Raw genomic sequence first — 17,989 nt, forward strand, 5'->3', positions numbered from 1 at the left:
TGGGGCCTGCGAGAAAAGACTCACAACCAAGAACTGCCAGAGTCTGAGTGCCGGCTACGTGCTGGGGGCTGGAAGATCGTCTGTTTACAGATCTCACCAAGTCCTCATGCCAGGCCCCTGGAGCCCCATTTTGCAGACAAGGAAACTGAGGCTCACATAGTCAGTGATGTGACTCACGTGGTACCCTGAGCTAAAGGGGGAGCTAGACCCAGGATCTGTTGACCTAACATTCTCCTCCTTGTCTACTACCCTCCATGCTGCTGCTGCTGCTGCTAAGTCGCTTCAGTCGCGTCCAACTCTGTGCGACCCCATAGACGGCAGCCCACGAGGCTCCCCCGTCCCTGGGATTCTCCAGGCAAGAACACTGGAGTGGGTTGCCATTTCCTTCTCCAATGCATGAAAGTGAAAAGTGAAAGTGAAGTCGCTCAGTCATGTCCCCCATACCCCCCCCCCAAACTATCCCACCCCAAGATGCTCAGACTTGGGAGGCTGGCCACTGGTCCCTGTCCCCTTGTGTGTGAAGCCAAGTGGCCACCTCGCTGGGGAGCCCTCTGGTCGTCTGCAAGCCGCCCAGACCACCTCTCCTCGAAACCCTCAAGCCCCAAGTAGGTTAGACAGCTCTGGCTTAGGTATCTGATTTCCCTTTTATTGTTTCTCTTCTAACCTCCTGTAGCGAGTTTGAAGAATTTGCACATTTACACAGAAAAGAAAAAGGCAATTCATGCTTTATCCTCCTCAGTATTAACATTTGGGTACATGTTATTCCAGTATTAATCTTATGCACATGCACCCACAGTTTTGTTTTTATGCGAACAGGATCAGTGGTCAACAGACATTTCCTGAACCCCCACTGAAGGCGAGAGTTGTGCAGTCTTCCTGGTCCTCTTCCGTCTCGACACAGGGTCCTGCCGGGCAGGGCGGTGCTCCCGAGGTGCTGCGGGTGTGGGAGGCGGAGGGCCCTGCAGCTGAGCGGCTCCGAGCATGAGCTTCAGTCTTGGTCTCGGCTGTCATTTGACGTCTCTGCGCCTTGGCTTCCCTGGAAGCGATCATCACGGCACCTGTCATGAAACAGATGTGAGAACTAAACAGGCAAATGCATGGAAAGCGTCTGGCGCCAAGTCAGTGCTCGACGGAGATTCTGTCGTGTTCTCTGTGGCTGGTGGGCCCTCTGGGCCAGGGGTGTCTCTCTTCCTGACGTCCCGAGGATCCAGATCGTGGGAGATACCTAATGCCGGTTCAGCGATTAAATCTTGCCTGTTGGCCTTGAGGTCAGGGCCTGGAAAACCTTTCCACCACCCTGTGGTGTTTCCAGAAAACAGAATCTGGCCCCAGGCATCTTCCTTCCCGCGGGTTGTGAATGTGGGTGTGATTCTCAACCGAGAAACCAAAGCTGACCTCACAGCTGAAGACCCCCCGTCAGTCTCCCTCCTGGTGACAACCGCGGCCCCTCTGGGCTTCACCCCCGCCACCCCCCGGGCTCAGGTGGGGCGTGCTTCTGCGGTGACACGGGGGATGCAGGTGGGCCTACACGTGCCCACAGCACTGGGCCACTGGCCGGTGCTCATTCAATGAGCAAACCAGCCGGCTGAGGGGGTGGGTGCTGGGAAGAATTGGGGGGATATTTTATCCTTTCTACCAAACCTCAACCCCCAGTTCTCACCATAGAGCCTAGGGGTGCCCGCAGGATCCAGCAGGCCACAGACCACCTCACCCCCTGCTCAGAGCCCTTTCTGTGACCCCTCCCCGGGCTCATTCCCTCTTAAGTATGCCAGCTGCTCTGTTTCCTGGGAGAATTTACCAGGAATGTGTTCTGACCCCAAAGGATGGCTGGCTAGTGATGGACATTTTGGCCTCAGGGCGAGATATTCTAAAGTGGCGGTCCCCAAACTTTTTGGCACCAGGGACTCATTTCGTGGAAGACGGACGGGGTGTGGGGAGGGGGGAGCAGGGGATGGTTTTGGAATGATTCAAGCACATTACATTTAGTGTGTACTTTATTTCTGTTTTTATTATATCTGCTCCACCTCAGATCATCAGGCATTAGATCCTAGAGGCTGACTAGATAAAAAAAAAATCAATCTCCTGTAGGCAACCAACTGTTCCACCTGCAGATAGAACCTGCTTCAGGGGGGTGTCAGAGCAGCCCATCTACTCAGCCATCCCCAGGGACCCAGGGTCCGGAGATGGCTGACACAGAACGTGCAGTGAGAATGGGGCTGGGGTCTCCGCATGCTAAGAGCGCTGTGTGGTCCTGGACAGGTGGCTGAGCGAAGGCCTGCAGGAGGCCCCCCTCCCCAGCCTCTTGCCCAGCGACAGGCACAGCCATGAGGGCTGGGGGTACAGAGAGGGCAGAGGGAGGGTCCCAGATCAAGGCAGGGGGGCACCCAGAGACAAGCAGTGGGAAGCCGTGTGGACTTAGGAAGTGGTGTTGGCATTAACCAGGGAAAGCGAAGCGAGAGGAAAGCAATAATAATAATGATGATGATAATTTTCCATGGGGTCGCAAAGAGTCGGACGCAACTGAGTGGCTGAACAACAATGACAACAACAGGACAAGTGAGGAACTTCGCTCAGATTATCTCCTCTAATCTTCCCAGTGATCCCTCTTGTATGGCAGGCATCAAAGACGGTGGAATCTGGAGTCAGATAGCTGGCGTTCAGATTCTGGCCCACCAAGCCTCGTTCCCTCATTGCCCACAAGATTTAAAAAGAGCCCCTACCTTCTGCGTAGCTGGGCATGTCTGGAGTGGTCAGCTGGCCCTGGGGCAGAAAGGAGACGCTCAACTCATGTGATTATTAGTTCTATGAATGCAGAGTTGGAGGCTCAGAGAAGCCAAGTTACTTGCCCAAGGCCACACAGCAAAGAAGTGGCCTAGCAGAATTTGATCTCAGATCTCTGCGACTCAAAGCCGTACTCCTTCCCGAAACCCCCTGCCTCAGTCCCTCCTGTGTCTCTTCTGTTTCTTCAGGAGAATGAAGTATTCAAATGACATATATTTTAGAGGAGAGAGGAGAGGAAGTTGCTGGAAGTCACACAGTGAGCCTGCGGTCTGCCCAGGACTGGACCCTTGGAGGCAGACTCTCACGCCAGCACCTCCAGCCACGGCTCTGCAGTACCTGATGGTGGGGCTGCTCCCTTTCCGGACCTCTGCCCTGCCCTGCCCTCACCTCCCTTGGGGCACAGGAAATGATGGCCGCGATCCATTCCAAACCACAGGGGAAATTTTATGTCTGGGCTGGACTAGAATCCAGCCAGAGCCCCAGCTCAGATGTTCCCAGTCATATGCAAAGGGCGGGGGGTATGTAAGCGGGTGAGAGGGGGCATTACACTTCCACTCCTGTCTGACCTTGGGATTTCCCTCGCCTGGTGGCTCTGAATCAGGCGGGCTTCCGAGCTGCAGCTACGGACAGAGGTCCCTGACCTCACCTGCACAGACCATCTGGACGCCATGCCCAAGCCAGGCCTTGGTCAGCTCAGCTCCAACCTCAGATCAGAGGCAGTGCTAGGCAGAGCAGATGGATCTCCCCTGCTGACTCAGCCCAAACTTTCTGTGTGATCCTGGATGTGTTCCTTGTCCCCACTGACCCCAAATCCACTGTCTCAAATCCTCCCTGAACTGCCGGTCAGGAATTCACAGGGAACTTTCTTCTGCCTCTAAAAGACCCAGCCTCCTGAATCCAACACGGAGAGAAGAGCTGAGGTTAACTGTGGCTTTTCCACTGAGCAGGTGCTTCTGGCTTCCCTTCTGTTCACCCTCTGGGCTGGTGTGAGGCAGTGAGCTCTCCAAGGAGAAATCTTGGCTCTACAAACTGCAAAGGGCTGGGAAAGAACTGCAGATGGCTCCTCCTTACGTGGGCCCAGGGGGCAGCTCTTGGCCCTGCTGTGGCCTAATGGAGCCCTGGCACTAAACTCTGGCCAGGCCTCTCTAGCCCTTTCCTAGGGGCCGCTTGGGTGGCAGCAGGGAGTGCCCGGGGCCCCTGAGGCTGGCAGGGCTGAACCTCAAGGCAAGGGTGTGGTTGAAGCTGAACCCAGAACTGAGCAGCCCCAGACAGACCAGAGCTGACTTCTGGGGCCCTCGATAAATCCTTTTTCCTTTTTGTTTCCCGTGGTAGTGAGGAGACCACATGTTTGGACCGCTGGATTCAGGACTCTGCTCTGGACTGGCCTCCTTGAGGGGGAGGGGAGGGGTGGGCGCCTGTGATGAGTCCGTTGCCCTTGATGGGCCGCAGCCTTTTTCTCTGTGCCGTGGGGAGACCCCCATGATTCTTGCTGCTCCTCATGCTACCAGGGCGGGGAGTTGGAGTGGACGGAGTGGGGGCCTGAGTTTGAGTCCATTTGTGCCTTTCTGAGTGAGGTGGGCCGCTGTGGCCTCAGGCAAGACAGCGCTCTCTGTGTTTCAGCAGCCTGGCGGGCAGGGGCGGGCGGTGGGCACTGAGGGCGCAGTCTTCTGCCCATCTCTGCTGAGCCCAAACGGCCAGCGCTCGCCTTCCCAATCAAGCTCGGTCTCCCTTTGGGGTAACGGAGCTGTGCAGACCTCGGTGAGGAGCAGCCTGTCCTGGCCACGTGCCATCCCCCGCTCTGACCCCGTGAGACCCACCAGCTAGGAGAGCCCCAGGTGGGGGTGGAGGCCACGTGGCTTCACAGATGCAGGAAACTGAGGCCCAAGCAAGCGAGGCCAGCCTTCCCCAGCCCGCAGGCCCTGTTTCATAGCCTCCCTCGCCATCTTTCCTCTCTCCCCCTCCAGGAGCATCTGAGGGGTGGCGTGGATCTCACCCATGTGGAGAGGCCTGTGTCTGGGGCTTCCAGTCCTGGTGCCTCAGCTTTCAAGCTTCCAGGCTTCCCTGCCCCACCCCTCCCACCCCCCGACACCGTGTTCTCATCTGTGCTCCGGGTAGGGTGAGGGTGAGCGGGGAGAGGGCAGATCCCACTGTCCAGGATGGCCTCGCTCTCCTCCCCACCCCCCTGGCCTGTGCGGGGGCCCAGGCCTCTCTCCCACAGTCCTCCCGCACCCTGCCTGCGGAGTCCCTCCTGGGAGTGCTCCTGGGGCCTCCACGGGCCCAGGCTGCCTCTCACGAGGCCAGCAAGGCAGTCAGGAGAACCCGGGAAGGAGCCAGCAGAGATGCTGGGTGGTGGGCTCCCAAGGCCCAGGCCCCCGCGGGGGTATTCACAGCACTTGATGCCAAAGGGAACGTCTGTGTTTGGTGTCCGCCTCGCGGCTCCTGCTGGTCCTCTGCGCCGTTCCTACCAGGTGGGTGGTGGTCGTGGCTTCTTCCATGGTCCGTCTTCCGTTCCTCCCCTGCTCCCTGCTGGTGGGGCTACGCCCGATAATCACAGCCTTGCCCCTGCTGGTGTGACGATGCCCTCTTCCACGAGCACAGAGAGGGCCCCTCTGCTGGCACAGCACTCCTGCGGTCGGATAAGCTGTCCCCCGCTGGCATGGCTGCTGGGTCTGGGTCTGAGGCCACAGCTTTCTGTGTTCGTGGCAGTACCCAGGGCACCTGCCAGACATCACCATACTGCCTCTTCCACCAGGACAGTTCAGATCCATCTCTCAGGGGCCCCCAGCCCCCTCCAGTTTCCAGGGATCCAAGACCGGGTGCTCCTCTCTGGCCTGGAACTTCTCTCTGTCCCCAACCCTACCTGTGCTGAGCACCATCAGCCCGGGCCCTCTGGGCCCCCAAGGATAGAGCTGAGCGCTCCTATTTCATGGGACCTCAGCTGCTAGCAGAGTGGGCATACAGGACACCCTCCTTCCCTTTTACTCCTCACGAAGCTCCAGGGTCATAGTAAGCAAATAGCCAGGGCTTCCACAGCTACAGAGGGCTGGCCACTTGCTGTCTGTGGAAAGTGGTCCTCTGCCTGACCCCTCTGGGACCCTCCTGTCACCCCTAAACCCTCCCTGAGCAGCAGGTCCCAGGGCCTGCCTTTCCCAGAGGTCACCAAAGGCGAGAGGGAGAAGTTCCTGGAAAACTTTCCGAGTGACTGCTGCTCCACACTTCTCCCAGCCTCTGGCTGCCTTGGTGGCACTTATTCAGTCCACAGCCTTGGAAACCTACCATGTGCCAGGTACTGTGCCCGCCTGGGGTTGCAGCCATGAGGAGCCAGACTCGTCCCTACCCTGGGGACAGTCACGGTCTGGGCAGACACCCAGGCAGAAAATTGTGCAAACCGTGATTTAAGCAATTACGATGAGCATGCAGAGCGTGAGGGCATTGTGAGGGCATGTGCAGAGCCAATCCAGGAGGAAGTGACCTTCCAGCTCAGGTCTCAAGTTTGGGGAGGATAGGGTCAGGCAAGTGGTAGCTGGGGGGCAGGCAGTGCTCAGGCAGAGGAAAACTGCATATGCAAAGATTCTGAGCAGAAGGGCGTGCTCTCCATAGTTCCTGGGGTCCAGATCCTTTTCTTTTTTTTTTGCATATTTATTGATTTATTTGGCTGTAGGGTCTTAGTTGTGACACACAGGCTCCAGAGTGTACGAGTTGCTCAGGCATTGCTCTGCAGTGTGTGAGATCTTAGTTCCCTGACCGGGGATCGAACCCACATCCCCTGCATTGAAAGGCAGATTCTTAACCAGTGGGCCACAGGGGAAGTCCCTGGAATCCAACTCTTCAGCAGCCACGAGGTGCCAAGCTCCTGAGACAGGCTGGCCCAGTGTTACCCGCTCGGGTTCTGGGGCCACATCACGTAGGTTTGAATCTCACTTTGCACTCACGAGATGTGAGACAATGAGGAAATAACTCAACTCCCTATGCCTCAGTTTCTTCCTCTGTAAAACGAGATAATACTATTGACAGGAAAGGACTTCCTGGGGTTGCTGGGAAAATTAAATGCAATCACTCAGGTAACAGAAGCACCCAACGTTAGCAACTCTCCCTAACCATAAATCCCGTCCACGGAGCACCTGCTGCGTGTCAGACACCATGCTACAGGTTCTGCAGTTAATCTTCCCGCAGGATCCAAGCTTGGACTCAATGGGCCCATTTCAGAGATGAGAAGACTGAGGGCAGAGGCCCGAGTCACTAAGGGGGAGACTGGTTGAGGTTTCAGAGGGCTCGGGGGCAGCTTCTTGGAGGAGGTGGTGGCTGTGATGAGTCTTGAGGATGGGCACCCTCCCAGCCAGGCAGCCCCCCAACCGCAGCTGAGCATTTCAGCCCTTGGGCTTCCTGAGTCTGGTGACAACGGGACAAAAGGGCAGCTCAGGGCACTTCCAGGACCTTCCAGGAGTCCCAGCGAGGGAAGGCCCCATCGGGCCAGGTTCTCAGACCAGAGAGCCTCGAGCGAGCGCCAAACAACAAAAAGGCTTTTCTCACTCAGGATGAGTCACCAGACCGAGAGAGCAGACGCCCGGTCCCTGTGCTGAAGAAGACGAAACCACACATCTGAAGAAGTTTCCCACGGCCACCACTTGCTTTAAATAGCTGCAGAGGAGTGGGGGATGGGAGGTCGGGAGGCAGGGTTCTCCTGCCCTCGGGCCCTGGGCTGGGGTCTTCACCCCTCCACTCCGCGGGACCCTGGCCCGAAGCGACTCCCTCCCACCCTGCACCCCAAGACTGGTGGTTGCTGGGAACGCAAGGCCTCATGGGCACCAGGGGAACCCAGCAGAGGTCCAGAGCTCGTGGTGGGACGGTGGCGTGGTGGTGGGGGCAGGGAACAGTGGACAGACAGACAGCTGGAGAGACATCCCGCCAGGCAATTGGCGTGGGGGTACAGACCCGGGAAGGGGGAAGTTGACCTCCCCCTGCACCCCGGTGCAGCCTCCCGGCCCCCACTCAAGCTTCCTTGCAAGTCACCTGACTCCCCTCCTTGAGCTCCAGCTGCCCCCCCGCCGCCCGCCCGGTTCGTGACTGAGCCCCGGGCGGCGTTTCCGGAGGCAGGCCAGGAGCCGGGGCTGCTGACGCACTTGCTGCACTCCCCCCCAGCCAGGCCGGGTGAGAAGAGCGAGCCCCCCATCCCCCTTTCCCGTAAGTGAGCTCACCCCCCAGGCCTCGCAGGAATTCTAAGAAGTGGAAACCTCTGCACCTGCTCCTCGCCCACCATCTCGGCCTCCCCACGCCGGGGGAGGAGGGGTGGGGGTCCTTCCCCCTCTCCGGCTCAGTGCTCAGGCCCAGGCTGGGGGCTCAGGGGCTGACAAAGGTTTCTCCCCCACTTAGGTTAGGAAGGACGCAGAGATCAGGTTAGCTCAGGGCGCCCCCTTGGCTTGGGCTCCTTTTTCAGAAGATAAAGGGGGGAAATCCAGAGAGGCCTGTGCAGTCCGTCTGAGTCCCTCCCAGGCTGGGAGGAACATCTCCTCCTGGTGTTCAGACAGCCCTTGTGGGCCAGCAGTGGCTCAGGAAGAGTCAGCCCTTAAAGACTAGCAGAGCCAAGGCCCAGAGAGGCGGTGACTTGCCCATGGCCACCAGTGGAGACCTCAGCTACACCCCTCCAGGGGCCTACAACCCTGGGCAGCCCACTGATGGCACCATCACACATTTATTGAGCATCCTTTGGAGGGACCCAGGATGAAATAAGACGACACCCAGCTAGAATCACAAACATAACAAGTAGCAGTCAGCAGGGGCCCAGGGCCAGGGGTTCTCAGCCAGAGCTCTAGGCTTTGCAAAAATACCGATTCTAGGCCTCTAGCCCTGAAACTACGATTCAGCGGATTGGGAAAGTGCCCAGGAATCTGCATTTTATAAGATTCCTCTAACTGATCAGATGGCAGAGAGGCTGTGGGACAGATTTCAAGTGGCTCCAGGGCACGTGTGCCCTGGAGGGTGATTTGCAAGGGCTTCTAATGGGAGGCTCAGGTGAGGCTACAGCCTTCCCCTCTTGCACTGACCTTGGCCTGCACGTGGGGTCCAGCCCCAAGGGATCCCAGAAAGGATGCATCACTGAGTCAGGAGCTGAATGAAAGGATGTCCCCCACATCTTCCTCTTGCTGGGAAAAGTGGGGGACAGTATCTGAGCCCCAAGTGTCTGCTCGCTCTTGTCCTAATACTCAGGAAGCCTGGTGGCACCTCTCTAGGGAATTTGGAAAGCAACCAGAAGCTCACAGGCTGGGCTGCCTGGTGGTTAGGGGCTGGCCTGCCAACCTATCCCACCCCTGTGCCTGCGCTATGTCCAGCCAGGGTCAGGGAGGAGCCCTTGGCCAACCAGGGGGTCTGAGGCAACTGGAGCCCTCAGGTGAGCAGGAATCGTTTTGGTCTGGCACACGGGACCCACCTTCTAAGGCCACTGGTCCTCTCAGGGACTCTGTGTCCTCTTCTGTAAAATGGGCGAAATCATTTCTTCCAGCAGGAGCAGACGGAGTGGGGAGAGAGTGGGTGGTTGAAAGCCCACAGTTTTAATAGCAGTGGCTGGCAGGGGGGCCCCCTGCAGGCCCGATGCCACCCCGCTGGTGGGGTGTGTCCCGAGCGCCTCTCTGGTCTGTATCGAGATCACAGTGAGGAAGCAGAGGGCCTCTTCAACCTCCCCAAGGCCTTCCTCGGGCAGGCCACACCCCCTCCAGACCTCCGTTTCCTTCGGGCAGATACCCCAACTCCAGAAGGTCATTGTGAAGATTAAATGAACACAATCACCTGACCGTGTGAAGAGCGACCCTTACTTCAACTGACTGGTTTCTCACTAGCCTGTGAGTTCCAGGAGTGGGGGCTGGTCTCTGCGTTCAGGGCCTGTCGCAGCACCTGCTACGTGGTGGGTGACCCGCTTGCGCTGGCAGAGGGAATACCGGGCTAGAGAGAGAGCTGCCTTCTCTCGGCACGCGTGTGTGTGCACACGCGTGTGTCTGTGTGTGGGCCTGCATGCTCACTCCTGTATGTGGGTTTGAACCATTGTGGAAATGTGGGTCTGGGCATGGGCCTGTCTGGGTCTAGGTTTTGCATACGGGTCTAGCGTGTGTATATTTGCATGTACGTCTTAGTCTGTGTGCCTGGACGCATGGGCCCATGTGTACGAGTGTGCTCAGCCCACAGGTGTCCAGGCCTTATGTGGTTAGTTCTTTGTGTGGGGGGTGGGGTAGGTGGGTGCCCCTTATTCTCCTGACCTCGCCCTTCCCCTGAGACTCCAAGTAATGGGCCCACCTGGGAGAGCCAGACTATGCAAAACTGAGGCCAGGCCTGGGGAAGCCCCTGGAGAGCGGCCCCTGGGGACTGGCTAGGCCTCCGCCTCCCCCCAACCCCCCTCACAGACCCCCTCCCATGCTCCCCACCTGCACCACCCGCATAGAACAAACAGCCTGTCCCCTCCAGAGTCCTGTGAGCCTCCCCTCCCGGGCCTTCACTCTGTCAGGAGCCAGGTGCCTAGATTCCCCTGCCTCCCCGGCCCCACCCTGCCTGCTGTCTGCACCCCCTGCCCTCCCCTGATACCACGCCTGGAGTCTCTCCTCTTCCTCTGTGAGACTCCCTTTCACTTCTGCGCCTCCCTGAACTGCTGTTGTGAGCTGTACCGTGCAGCAGGTACTTGGCACTTCACCAACGGAAAGGTCTGGCAAGCACCCCATTCTACTGATGAAGAAACGGAAGCTCAGAGGAGTTAAGGAACTTGTCCAGGGTCGCACAGCAAGCAGCTGCGCATCAGACATGAACCAGACTCCATATCCAGATGTCTTACCCACTAGGCCACACTGCTGTCACACTTCAAGTCACCTATAAATGGCCAAGCCTTGCAGGGCTGACCTTGTGAACCTCCCCTCTCCAAAAGGGGCCTCAGGGGCTGGGCACCATCTCATACACTCACAGCTAAAGAGATGGAGGCCTCGGACTCAGGAAAGGGCTCATCTTCTTAATGGCAGAACTATGGTCCCTCCGTGATTCTGGGTCTGAGCCACATCGGGCCTAGAAACTTCTGTGCTCACCCTAGTCAGGCCAACTCGAAGCCCCCCAGATCTTCCCATTGCCTGGTGGTCCCCATGGAGAGTTCAGAATCCCCTTCAGCAGGGTGATTATTGTTCCTCCAGATCACGCTTCCATTTGGCAAGGGGGTGTGCATTGGGGGAGCCATGTGGCTTTGATTTAAATCTCACCCTGGAAAAACAATGGTTTGGATTAAGGGAAGAAACAGTGGGTGAAAAGTCATGAAAAGAAAGGAGGGCAGAAGTGGGGCCCTTGTAGCAAAAATGATCCCCAAACTTTTAAACCCTCATTCCAGAGGTTTCTCAAAGCCTGCCATCCAGCCGTGACCTCCCACGCCAGCACACTCCTGCCCCTTCGGTAGCTGGGCGGGCAATGCTGTGTGGGTTTGGGGGTTGTCCCCCTGGCCCCTCTCTCTCCTCTTACAGAGGAGTAAACTGAGGCTCAGAGAGGGTAACAGCGGATTCTGGTGGCTTCCATGCAGAGAAGAATAAAGGTGGGGGGACCTGGGGCTCTGGTGCCCCCATTGTGTTGGCAAGGAGCTTGCCCTCTTTAGGCCTTCTTCCCCCCTGAGAAAGGGAAGAAAAGGGCATTACCGTAATTTATCACCACTGAGCTGAGGAAAGCCCAGGAAGCCCACACAAAGGTAGCCTGTTCAGCTCTGACCTGCTGACCCTTTCCACTTGCTAGACTCTGTGCCAAAATCTTCTCACACATCTCCTGCACGAGTCTTCCCAGGACCCCAAAATCCCCATTTCACAGATGAGCAGACTGAGGCTCTGAGAGGCTAGGAAATTGGCTGAGGTTCCCCCCCACACCTCCCAGCTAGGATGTGGTGATTGTGTCTTGAGGCCAGGTCTCTGCGGCCCTGAGGGCTGTTTCTAACCACTGGGCTGTGAGACTGAGGCCAGGAAGTTAAGAGTGGAGGGCAGTCAGACTAGGGAACTGAGAGCTGGGAAAAGTCTAGAAGCAGGCCCACAATAGCATTTTGTGTCTCCTGAATCACTAACCTTCAGAGCTGAGAAGGCCTCAAAGATTATCCATGCCTCCCTGGGGAATAGTAGGGCAGAGCGGAAATTGAGGCCAAGGAAGATGGGACACGTCCAGGGTCACACAGCGGTTGGTGCAGGGCCCAGTTACAACCATGTCTCCCGAGGGCCGGCGGTGGCTTTGTGGCATGTATCCAAGTTGTCCTGGAGACTTGTGGATGGCCTTCACCTTTGGGCATGACCCCTCTGGCCCAGCAGGCCAGTCTCAGGGATGGAATGGCCTGTGCTCTTCCAGAACTCACATCTGTGTCTCTGACATGGCTGCTTGGGGTCAGGATGCTGTGGCTGTGGTTATGGGTCCATCTGAGACCAGGGTCAGAGCATGGTGTGTGGCCGGCCCTGGTGTGTCAGTAATCCGGGCTTGGTCTGTGGCTGGGATCAAGGCTGAGGAGTCCTAGGCAATGAATCCTGGAGTGGGTAGCCGTTCCCTTCTCCAGGGGATCTTCCCAACCCAGGGGTCGAACCCAGGTCTCCCACATTGCAGGCAGATTCTTTACCAGCTGAGCCACCAGGGAAGCTCATGAATTGACTATGGAAGACCAAATGGACTTCAAGCCCTAAAAAACAGGGTTACTAATGGTTCAGTTGCAGGAGCTGCGGTGTGCTGAGAAAGAGGTAGGAAGCTGGCCTCTGGCGTCTCCAGGGGCAGGAGATGGGGGCTCTCCATCCCATGCAGCTCCCCCTCACACCCACCGCTGCCTGGCTCCAGGTGTGTGAAGATGGTGGGCGCACCTGGCAATCCCCCTCCACCCTTTTCCTCTGAGGAGACGCAGCAGCCAATCAGGCCGTTCCCTCTCCTGACTTGCCGCCTATCAGACCGGAAGAACCACTGCCCCTCAGTTCTGGGGTTACCTGGGCTCAGAGCCCAATCTTGGCCCCTGCGATGGGGACAAGAAACAGCTGGAGGCCGGGAGAAGGGCAGTTCTGCTGGACTAGGTGTGGGGATGCTGAGCAATGGATTGTCAAGGGCATTGTTCCAGTTCAGGATGCCCCTGACCTATTCCTGTTACTGGGCACTCAAGCCATATGAGGTTGAGCCAAATACCCCCATTTTATGGATGGGTAAGTGGAGTGCTCAAGGTCACCAGCTGGCAGGGATGGAGCTGGGTTCATCAGGTCGGCCAGCTCTGAGCCTGGGCCATACCCACTCCACACGTGGCTTCACCAGCTCCTTGGCTCATCCTGGGCCCCGGAGGGCACCCCCAGCTGAACAGGCCAGGATGAGGCATCACCTGACCTGCCTTCTCAGGATCACAGGAGAAATGGTTTTCCCTGGAGGTGGGGAGAAAACCTCAGCTGACACGATGAGCTGATCTATCCCCCTCAGGTTTTGATGTCTGGTGTCCCCCATACCAAGGCAATGATGATAATAATAAATTGACTGGCACTTCTTGAGGGCTTCGTATGTATGGGGTACTATTCAAAGACGTTCCAAGCATTCGCTCATTTTACCCTTCCAACAACCCCATGAGGTAGGAACTGTTATTAATCCTATTTTAAAGTCAGCTTTAGTTTTTAGGACAGTTTCAGATTTACAGAAAAATTAAGAGGCTAGTGCAGAGTTCCCACGTACCCTACACATACGCTCCGTTTCCCTGTTGTTAACATCTGATGTTCATCTGGTGCCTTTGTTACAACTAACAAATTGATACTATCAATTAATATCCATACTTTATTCAGATTCCCATCATTTTTGCCTACTGTCCTTTTTCTTTTGCAGGTTCCCACCTAGGACACCACATTATATTTAGCTGTAATGTTTCCCGAGGCTTCTCTTGGTTCTGACAGATTTTCAGACTTTCCTTCTTTTTTTTTTTTTAATGTTCCTGACAGTTTCAAGAAGTTCTGGTCAGGTATTTTGTAGAATGCCCCCTCTGTTGGAATTTCTCTAATGTTTTTCTCACGATCAGACTGGCGTTACGGAATCTGGGAAGGCCATGTAGGTAAAGTGCCATTTCCATCTCATCGTATAAAGGACACATAGTATCCATAAGGCTTACACTGTTGATATTGACCTTGACCACTAGCTGAGGTAGCGTTTTTCAGGTTTCCCTACTGTAAATTTATTCTCCCCACTCTTAAACCTTTCCCTTTCTGTACTGCTCCCCTGGGAAAGAAGTCGTTAACCTATTTTACAGGTGCAAAACACACCCAGAGAGGTTAAGTAACTTGGCTCATGTCACACAGCAAAGGGCAGAGCCAGGATTTGAACCCTTGTAGTTTGGCTCCTGATCCCAATGCTTCCAATTGTACCGACCAGAGTTCTTGGCTTTCTTCAATCAATAGAAATTGACTAGAGGCCCAGCAAGAAATTCAGGCAAGGCTTTATCAGGCCACCGCCACAGCGGGGGATCAAGAACTAACAGGGGTCGAGAACAAACTACAAGTTCCCTTGTTCGCTCACTTCCCAAGCTTGTTCCTTATACAGGGTAAGGGTAGAGGTGTGTCCAGGGGTCAAACTGGAGGGGTGGCTTAGGTGGTTTGCCCACTCAGTAGGTGGTGTGTGTGCAGGGGGCATGTTTTTTCTCCCAACACCCTGTTTTTGTTCCAGGCTCCTGAAAAAGTGTGGCAGTTGGAGTTTTTGGTCTCTTTGTATCATTTGGATCCGGAATTGGCCCCCACGGTGCATGCACGCAGTTATTTTTAGTCCCATGCAGTTTCTTTGTATTTTGTTGCTCCAGGAGAGATGCATCCAAGTGTAGGCATTGCAGAAAAGGGTCCCAGATCCCAGCCTGTCTCACAACCAGTTTCCATAAACTTCCAAGAGCCTAGTGAGTAGCGATCCCATGATTTTAGCAAAGCAGGACAGAGTGGAGCAAAGTGCGGAGACTTGGGGCCACATGACCTGAGGGTCAGCCTGTATCCTGCCGTTGAGACTCTGAGCAAGTCAATTCACATCACAAGGGCTGAAATGTAGGGTCAGACAACAAACAGGGGCCTTAAGAGTCTCAGCACCAGTCTGCAGATCCAGGCGATGGCACACAGCCAGGGCAGGAGAAGCCAGCCTGAGCCTCCAAGCAGCGTCCCATGAGAAGGTGCCCCCTCCAGCCTGTCCTGCATGGGGACAGTTGGCAGCGCTGGCCTTAACTTTGCCAAAAGAATGGGAATCAGATCCAGGTGTCATGCCTGACCTTTGTCTGCTCATGATGACCACACCCTCTGAAGACAGTGAGAAAACAATCCCCAAGAACTGAGTAGGAACCACCCTCTCCCCATTTTACAGAGCAGAAAATTGAGGCTTAAGGCTAGGAAGGGACTTGGCCAGCATCATCCAGTGAGGTGCAAGCATGTGCCTGGCCCGAGAGGTGCCGCATGATAACAACAGGGGCTACCTTGGCCTGAGTAAAGCCCCTGCCAAGCCCCCGCGTGTCTGCTCTCATCTAATTCTGTCAGGGCCATCTGACCACCAGCCTCATCTTGTTGGGGGTGCCACTGGCGGGGGTCAGCTTAAGGTGACACTCACTCTTCCAGCAAATGAAAGAGATCATAGTCCAGGTTCGATGCATGAGACAGGGTGCTCAGGGCCGGGGCCCTGGGATGACCCTGAGGGATGGGATGGGGAGGGAGGTGGGAGGGGGGCTCAGGGTGGGGAACACATGTACACCCATGGCTGATTCATGTCAATGTGTGACAAAAATCACTACATTAGTGTAAAGTAATGAGCCTCCAATTAAAAGAAATTAATTAATTTAAAAAATGAAAGAGGTGCGACTCGAGCCTGGCAGTCAGGCACCAAGCCACGTGTCCCCATGTGTCCCCAGCCTCACTCCCAGCGGCCCAGGCCAGGGGACCCCCAGGCTGTGGCAGCCTCGTGCCCAGCCCCCCTCGTCCCCACATCTTTGCAGAAGTCCGGCCCCTCTTGGTTCCACAAGGAACGCTGTTCCCTTTACCCTCCAGCCCGTCTCACGAGAGGTAAGAGGAAGACAAAGCCACAGACGCAGGCGAAGTGACCCCACACCTGCCACCATTTCCCCTGGTGGATTTTTCCTCTGCCTCTGAATTCAGAGGAACCAGCCAAACGGGAGGAGAAACTAGGCTGGGGGTGAAGCAGCTGTAGCCAGGGGTGGGTGCGGGAGATGGGGGTGGGCGGTACACGACCAACCAATTGCAATCAGTTCATTTAGCGTCAGCCTTGAACAGTGGGCCTCCCTGGTGGCTCAGTGCTAAAGAATCTGCTTGGCAATGCAAGAGACATGGGTTCGATCCCTGGTCCGGGAAGATCCCACATGCCGCGGAGCAACTAAGCCCAAGCACCACCACTACTGAGACTGTGCTCTGGAGTCTGGGAGCTGCAACTACTGAGCCCACGTGCCTGGAACCCATGCTCCTCAACAAAAGAAGGCATAGCAATGAGAAGCCGGCACACCACAGCTAGAGAGTAGCCAGCACTTGCTGCAGCTAAAGGAAAGCCCGTGCAGCAACAAAGACCCAGCACAGCCAAAAATAAGTAGATAATTTTTTAAAAAACAACCTTCAGCAGAGTCAGAGTCCTGCTGGGCTGAGGGATGCCGAGACCCAGCTCTGGTGCCACTGCTTTGCTGTGTGACCTTGGACAAATGGCTTGGCTTCTCTGTCTTCATTATCCCACCTCTAAATTGAGAAGCTTGAATTCATCAGTGAGGCTCAATTCTGGCTGCACCCAGGGTCCTTTAAAACATACACTTCATTAAGGTTCTGGGGTGGGCACCATTTAAACCCACCCCAGGTGACTCAGCTGGGCCAGCAGGGCTGAGGTCCCACCGCCAGCTTGGGTGTGGGGCCCTTGGGCTCTGACGTTACCCACCCACTACCTCACACCCATCCAAAGAGTAGAACTCCCGTGGTCCCCTTTCCACAGAGGAGAAGCTGAGACTCAGAGAGGTGGTGTAGGTCTCCCAAGGTCACAGAGCTAGGAAGGAGCAGAGTCGTTTCAAGTCCAGACTGCCCACGTGAACAGCTGTGCCTGAAGACCTCAGGATAAGGGACCCACACAAATTCAAGAGGGCTCCGGATTAAGCACCCGGACTTTCTAGCCTGCTGCCTGGAATCTAACCCCAGCTCTGTCACTTACTGGCTGTGTGACCTAGGGCAACTAACTCACCCTCTCTGTGTGCTTCAGTTTCCCCATCAGTGAAATGGAAATGGAAACCGAACACTTGGGGCTTATGGGGTTGCTGGCGACACTTCATTTGTACAGCAGCACATTTGTCAGCCCCGTGTAAGCTGTGATCGTTACGATTATCTTACCTGCGCTGGTGGGATGCACCCAGCTGTGAGCAGTGGTTACTCTGGGAGTGGGCTGGCAGGATTTCCACCTCGAACTCACCACACTTCAGTAGCATTTTGCTTTTTTTTTTTTTCAATGAGCATTTAACCTCTATTGTGATATACACCCTTTTTAAAATAAAGAAAACCTTGGGTAGAGCTGAGGTGTGAGTAGGCGTCAAGAGGTCTCTTGTGGCAAGTTGCTCTCTTTAGAGAAATAGAAGAGGGGAGCATTTGATTGTACTTCATAGAACCTGAGTCACGGCTCGTGGGTGTGTGAGAGGCCGAGGCATTTCCATCAGCTTGCACGAGAATCAGTTTCACCCCCATCACACGCTCGGGGCTGCAGGAGGAACGCTGGACGGAGAGCCCCGAGATCTAGGATTAGCCTGACGTTCTGCCATCGCTTGTGATGAAGCCTTTATTTCTTTGCTCAGTATATTCTCCCCAGTGCCTCCTCAGTGCCAGGCCCAGGGCCCCTTGGGTTCTGAGGGTCCACTGCTTGCCAGTTCTGGCACAGGTCCTGGGGGACAAAATATAGGACAAGGCAGAGGTTGTCCTCAGAATTCTGTGACCAGCAGTCCCTCAGGGGAGGCCAGCGCTATCAGATCACCCCACCAGCAAATGTTTAGTGGCTATCTAATGTGTGCTGGGGGAGAGGAGGGGGACGGGGGCTCTGAGAGCCTCGATGGGGGCTGGCAATGGTCAAGGTGAGGAGGAGACAAAGGATGCATTGCGGGGAGAGAGGACAGCATAACCAAAGTCCAGGGGGCGCAAAGGAACACAGTGAGCCTCAGGAAGGGAAAATGTGCCTAGAGCGAACAGGGCAAGGGGAAGCTTGGTATGAGATAAGAGGGAGCGCAGGC

General features: G+C 55.9%; 1 long non-coding RNA gene across 1 annotated transcript; it reads right to left on the reverse strand.

Moving 5' to 3' along the window:
• Positions 1 to 625: 625 nt before the first annotated feature.
• Positions 626 to 9,629, reverse strand: LOC121818779 (uncharacterized). The gene is made up of 2 exons (XR_006058890.2): positions 9,206 to 9,629; positions 626 to 1,058 (listed from the first exon to the last, which is right to left on the reverse strand). It is a non-coding gene; the product is annotated as an uncharacterized LOC121818779 (long non-coding RNA).
• Positions 9,630 to 17,989: the final 8,360 nt, after the last annotated feature.

Source organism: Ovis aries, chromosome 2 (assembly GCF_016772045.2).
Source record: "Ovis aries strain OAR_USU_Benz2616 breed Rambouillet chromosome 2, ARS-UI_Ramb_v3.0, whole genome shotgun sequence".
Lineage (NCBI taxonomy): Eukaryota > Metazoa > Chordata > Mammalia > Artiodactyla > Bovidae > Ovis > Ovis aries.